This window comes from Petaurus breviceps, unplaced genomic scaffold (assembly GCF_028583685.1).
Source record: "Petaurus breviceps papuanus isolate PSGF00001 unplaced genomic scaffold, PetGlider_PUasm1.0 37, whole genome shotgun sequence".
NCBI classification, from domain to species: domain Eukaryota; kingdom Metazoa; phylum Chordata; class Mammalia; order Diprotodontia; family Petauridae; genus Petaurus; species Petaurus breviceps.
Window position 1 is genome coordinate 53,871,781 of NW_027186296.1, and position 6,754 is coordinate 53,878,534.

Consider the following 6,754-nt stretch of genomic DNA (forward strand, 5'->3'; position numbering starts at 1 on the left):
AACAAATGCATGCCATGGAAATTGTTAAGATTTTATTTTGGAGAGCTATTTTTTCATGTTCTTTGCAAATATCTCCTAGAAAAATTAATCATTTGCTCTTATAAGAATAAAACAGCATACAAAAGAATACCTTTATCAATGTCTAAAATTAAAAATACATATATGTATTAATTAAATGAAGCTAAGTATGGTATATTTTGTAGACCATTTTAATCAACAAATATATAGCATTTTATTCTTGTATTTTATCATGTAAGAAAATATATCATGATGAACTAATTTGATGAACGAAGATTCCAAGTAATAACACAATTAAGTTTTCCCACCAAATTCATATAGCCCACTTGCTCATACTTGTTACAAGCTGTGATTCCCATGTGAAAGATATCAGCTTATTTCCTCTTTCTGTCAATCATGTGTGCCATGTGAGGCCATGGTATGTCAGGTTGTGACCTTTCATTCTGGGCATGAGCCTGAAAGCAACCAGTGATTCAGTTGGTTTAATTATTCAGGCTGTTTCTAATAAGTATAAAAATGTGACCTTAACATATTTCACATGCTTGTTCAATTCTGACTTTCAAGTTATATTCATCAGAACAATCTGAACTTCTTTAGCTGTAATAGAAGGCAATAAAATGATCATTCAATAACATTGCTTTGGCCATTATTTCAGGGTCAACATAATGGCTGAAACTTCCTTTCCTATAGGACTATGAAATACTATCCCTTTAAAACCATATTAGGCTTTTGACAGTAGGCTATGGACTTAGTGAATATGTGGCAAATATGACTTATTGAAAAAACTGATTAGATATTAAAAGTTTATTTTATTTTTATCAGATTTTATTTTAAAAAAGCTTCTATTATTTTCATCAATTTCTATTATTTTAAATAGTAATTGTTTCATTTATCCTTTTAAAGATTCAGGGTTATCATTCTAATGAGTTGAGTGTGGGAAGGTGGAATTTAGCATGTTTTTAATATTTGGGTGTTTGGATTTATGGATATAATTATGTACTTATTTTTTTGTTTGTTTTATATCTCCTTTTTCAATGACTATCTAAACTCTTTCAAAAATGAATATTCTTTCAGGAATGTATTTGCACTGTGAAGGATTAGTTTCTATATAGAAATGAAAATAGGTATTTTCTCTGGATTGCAATTTTTTGGAGTTTTAGTAAGAGTCAAGTTTTTTTTTTAAGATTCCTTTGATAGGTTCTTATCCTGCAAGTACCTTGAAAATCAGTCCCTCAGTGTTCTCAAAAACTTGTATGAATTATATATATGTATGAATTTATACAAGAACCATGTTCAAATATATTGCAATGATCTTTGATAAAGATATTAGAAGGGAATAAAAATGATTTCACAAGTGCTATTCAACAGTAGATGATACTTTATAATTAAAATAATTCCTGAAAGATGTAGAGAATGCAAAAACCTTTTGTCCTTATCATTTACTATAAAAACAAAAACAACCATCTGATTCAATACAGCAAAATGTTACCTAATGGTTCTCTTTCAACAAAATATCTCCCATACATATATTAAAATTATACAAAGATTCCTTCAAAGATATAGCAACAGAAAAATACTTATTCAATGACCTTTTTATCATTAACACTAAGAACAGGATATAATGAGTTTATGCTAACCAGTGCTTAACACTGCTAAAGAGCAAATCCATTTAGACCCTTACTTGAAGAATTCTTCATAGATGACATTCTTTATATGTTCCAGTTCACATATAATATTATGCTTGTTGCATTAAACACAAGAACATCGCAAAGATTCCTGGATGAGTCACCTAACATCAAAATCCAGAAGGATGGAGAATACCTATAGAACATTTCTATTTTTCTATCTACATATCTATCTTGGGCAGACACTACAAAATGATGGGGTTGGGCAAATGTCTTCTGAATTGCTTTCAGGGAATTGTTTTGTTCTTTTAAAGACCTTAAATGTCTCCCTGAAGCAAAGTCTCTTCTTGTTAATAGCAATAATGTTCCAGTATTACTATATTGTTGCAAGACTTGGAACATTGTGCTATCCTTTGGAATGAAAATGAATGTCACCAAAAAAGCAATAGAAATGTTTATGGTGGGTAAGAGCATGATGAAATATATTACAAATATGGAATTACATAAAAAAACAGTAAAAGTTGGAATCAAATAATTGAATGAACAGGAAAAAGTGGATTTGCCATGTGACAGGAACCACAGGTTATCAATATACTTTAGCCTATGTGTTTCCGTGCTATATTGAAATATTAGTAATTAATATTCCACTTAAAATTGTGATTGCATACATCCTCCCCTCCTTAGAGTCAGTTGTTAGACATTTACCAGCATAGTCCTGTCCATTATACAGGTTTAAAGGACTCACCCAGAGAGGACTGGATATCTTTATCTCAGCAAACAGTTCTTTTGGGTCCCATTAAAATTAAAAAAAAAAACCTACTTTCTTTTTCCCTCTCTCCCTCTTTCTCATTCATTTTTCTTTCTTTCCTTCTCTCCTTCCTTCCTTTTTTCTTTCCCATTTTCTTTTTCTCTTCTTCTCTCCCTCATTCCTTCTCTTCTTCCTTCCTTCCCTGCTTCCCTCCCTGTTATGGGAATGGGAATCTGAAGATCTTCCCTGCCCCTTGGCCCTTTGATAGGCTTAAGTGACTCTTGAGAACTTTCCCTGATTTGAAAATATACTCTGCTCCCTAATAGGCTGAATATGGTCACATGGAGCCTGTAGTGGGAGGCTTGTTTTTCAGGAATCCCCACACCTTGTTACTTTGTGATTGGGCAGTGGGTCAAGAGGGTTGTGACATTCTCTGAGCCAGAAGAAGGCTACATATACCCTGATGTGAGGTTTTGCTTTGGGGCTCACTTTGAGAAGAGTTGTGTGATTTGACCAAATGAGACTCTGGGCAGCCATTGAGTCCCCTGGCTTTGAAAACCCAGATGTTGGTGCTTCCCTCTCTGGTAACTGACTAGGTATGGATGTAATGGTCAGACAGCGGAAAGGCTGTCTGCTGTGTTTCTCTGTTTGCTTTTAACTTCTGCTTGCAACTTCTGTTTTTATTTTGTTTGTATTCTCTGAAGTTCAAGGTGTTGACTTTTCCCCCTGAACTAGGAAAATGATATAGGTTTGATTAAAGTAAGATTGTCAACCCATTTTGAATTGCTTCCCTTTAGAAAACTAAGAACCTGTGCTAGCAGCCATCCTGGGTATGCTAGGGTACTTGCTGCTATACTCCCACATTCCTCCCTCCTTTCCTCAATCCCTCCTTCCCTTCCTCCTTTCCCTCCTTTCTCCATTCTTTCCTTCCCCCCCCCCACCTTCCTCTCTACTTGTACAAGAAAGGCAGATGAATGGTTTGAAATTTCCATCATTGGTGTTGTAGTAGACACCGGGAGAACTAGGGTTACAGAATCACAGGATCATAGATTTAGAGTTGTAAGGACATTGGAAGAGATCTAGTACAACGCCCTAGTTTTACAGATGTAAAATTGAGGCCTAGAGAGGTTATTTAACTTGCCCCAGGTCACATAGGTAGTAAAGTTAAGATTAATCCCCTTCCAAATTCAGTGTACTTTATTCTTCCTCTCATTTCATATACTCACTATCTGTGTGACCATGGCTAAACCATTTTACCTTTCAAATGCTTTGTTTCTTCATCTGTAAAATGGGGTTAACAATCCTTTTATGATTTACTCCATAGAGTTGTTGTGAGGAGAGTTCTTGAAAAGTTTAAAAGTGACTTGTATCATTTGTTTGCATAATATTTCTTTTTTATTTTGCTTTCTTTTTGCAGGGCAGTCAGGGTTGTGATTTGCCCAAAGTCACATGGCTAGTAAGTGTGTCTAGCATCTGAGGTCAAATGGTGCTCTATTCACTATGCCACCTAGCCACCCCATATTTCCATAATATTTCAAACATATTGTCCGTCTAGATGCCAGGTTACATAGAATAATATGTGTCTGTTTCTGAAAGACCTAAACTAACATGCAGACTTAATCTCTCTGCTATTCCTGGAATATCTCTCAAGGATTACTACTAGTAAAGGAACTGAATGTTCATTTGGCTCAAGAACCCATAATAAACATAAGTCAAGTATCAGAGATAATTAAGCTTCTTTACCCCTTGAGCTTGGATATTTTTCAATCAACTACAGGAGAGAAGTAGAAAAGATGACTTAATTATATCTCTGTTTTTGTTTTTTTTTGCCTGAATTTATCTTTTTGAGTGACAGGACATTGCTTTTTAGGCTGTAGTTTTCCACTTAATAATTCAGTAATTAGATGCACCACTGTTAGCTACCAAATCCCTAACAGCCTTTAAATGACAAAAGACAGCAAAGCTTTTATGGTCCCCGGAAGGCCCCTCTCAGATGTCTTTAACTTGAAGGACAGAGAATTGAGAGTCACACTAAGGTATATGAAAGTACAGGTGTGTAGGTGAATACTCGTTTAGTGTTAGATGCTTTATATCCCTCTCCTTTGACTTGTGCTAGTCAAATCAGCCCAGATAACTGCAGAGAAAGTGAGAAAGTCTAAAATCAAAATGACCCATCATGCCTTTACTCCATTTACTCCTGTTAAAAAAAAAGTCCTGGTGATAGCCAATGATTTATAAAATAATAAACATTAGTATGTATATGGAAATGAGATATTCTCAATAAACCATTGCCTAAATACCAAGTCCTGTCCCAACCTCTCCCTTAATGGAGTGCCTCATTTACTGGAGTTTAGTCTCTTTTTTTTTTTTTTTTGGAAGTAGTTCAATTTTCAGTCTGTTTAAGAATACACCTGAAAAACTAACAAAGGAAGGTGAAAGGTGCTAACAGCGGCATGCTAATTAGCAAACAAACCCAGAGAGTGCATATTATCAGAATGAAGGCAAATTTTATCTAGTGTCATCTCAACTGCAAGGTGTTCCAATAGCCTAAGAATTCATTCCTTGACCTGCTGTGTTTTAAAAACTCTAAAAGAGTCTCTTTAGTTGTCTGTAAGGTGCTCGGTTCTTCTTTGGAAGCTAAGGCCACGTTGGGGTGAACCCTCACTTCAGCTGGCGACTAGCACCACTACAAACAAGCCTCTCCTCATCTGTCTACTGAAATGGCCGTCTCCGAGCTCACCTGCATCTACTATGCCCTCATCCTTCACGACAATGAGGTTACTGTCACGGAAGATAAAATCAATGCCCTCATTAAAGCAGCAGGTGTAAATGTTGAACCATTCTGGCTTGGATTATTTGCCAAGGCCCTGTCCAATGTCAACATTGCAAATCTCATCTGCAATGTAGGAGTTGGTGGACCTGCCCCAGCAGCTGGTGGTGCTGCCCCTGCTGGAGGGGCTGCTCCTGCTAGCACAGCTGCCACAGCTGAGGAGAAGAAGAAAGAGGAAGCAAAAAAAGAAGAATCCGAGGAGTCCGATGATGACATGGGCTTTGGTCTGTTTGACTAAATATTTTTTGTAACATTAAATAAAAAGCTTAAGTCAAAAAAAACTCTAAAAGATCATTTAGAGCATTAACACAGTGCTTTAAAATAATATACTTTTCCTTTGATTTCTCAATATTATTTAGGGAGGAATAGTTTATGGAAATGTAGAAGCCTTATTGAAATTGTCCTAGAAAGAATGCAATCAGATTCAAGTAATATTAGATACTGTTCCTATGCAGAGTGTATGTGTTTGGTAAAGGGTAAGGCATGACTACACTGAAAGGTTATTTATGGCAACAAGTCAAAGAGATGTCATCTTTCTAATCAAATAGACTTTACCATTCTGGACCTAATTTTCCTCAGTGGGTTTGGACTAGATGGTCTTTACCATTCTTTCCAGATGTAAATTCAATAAATCTCTCATTAGTCAGAATCCTATTGCTGTGATAGGATGGATTGTAAACTCAATATTGGTCAATTGTGTCCTTAATGGAACCTACACAATAAGTCCTTAATACATGCTTATTGAATGAGACTTTATAAAATGATACAGAGCAAACCAGACCAAATCATGCTTGGCTGGAAAAACCCATAATAAATGAAAATAATATTAAAAATATACATAATAACTACTACTGCCATTTCTTGGTACCTTGACCAGATTTATTTCCTTATAGACACAGTACAAGAGGCATATTCAGAGAAGCTAAGAGCCATATTCAAACATAAAGTATACACAAAGTAAATATAAAATATCAGAGGTGGATAATAATAATAAGTGAAGGGAATTCAGAAAAAAAATCTTTGTGTCCAAGAGGGCAGCACATGAGTTGAGCCTTAGAGAAATCTTAAGTGGAAGAGATGAGGGAGGAGTACATTCCAGGTATGGAGCAATATGCAGGAGTATGAAGCTGGAGATATACTGTTTTATATGAGGACTGGTAAATGAGCCAATTTGGCCAGAGTATAATAGGTGTTAAGGGAAGTCATGTGAAATTAATCTGTTAAGATAGAACAATTTACTCCTTTCAGATGGATATAGTGGATCAGGACTGACTATAAATCTACATTTGATCAATATATAATTTATTTGTAGTTTTTGTTTCTACAATTGGTGCTGTTGTAAATACTTTATTACAGACGGGATGTTGGTTTTATCATTGAATTAACTCAGTTTTATACATTTGTTTAAATTTTCTTTATATATTTCTAAAGATATTTTTTTCAGGCTTTTTATAAAAATGTTTTATATGAATAACCATTGTCCAATCCACAACTTTTCTTCTTATTCTGCTTTGATTTTGGAAAAAAGGATCT

At 35.1% G+C, this 6,754-nt stretch overlaps 1 pseudogene; it reads left to right on the top strand.

Moving 5' to 3' along the window:
* The first annotated feature begins 4,950 nt into the window (after positions 1-4,950).
* Positions 4,951-5,502, top strand: LOC138168562 (large ribosomal subunit protein P1 pseudogene; annotated as a pseudogene).
* Positions 5,503-6,754: the final 1,252 nt, after the last annotated feature.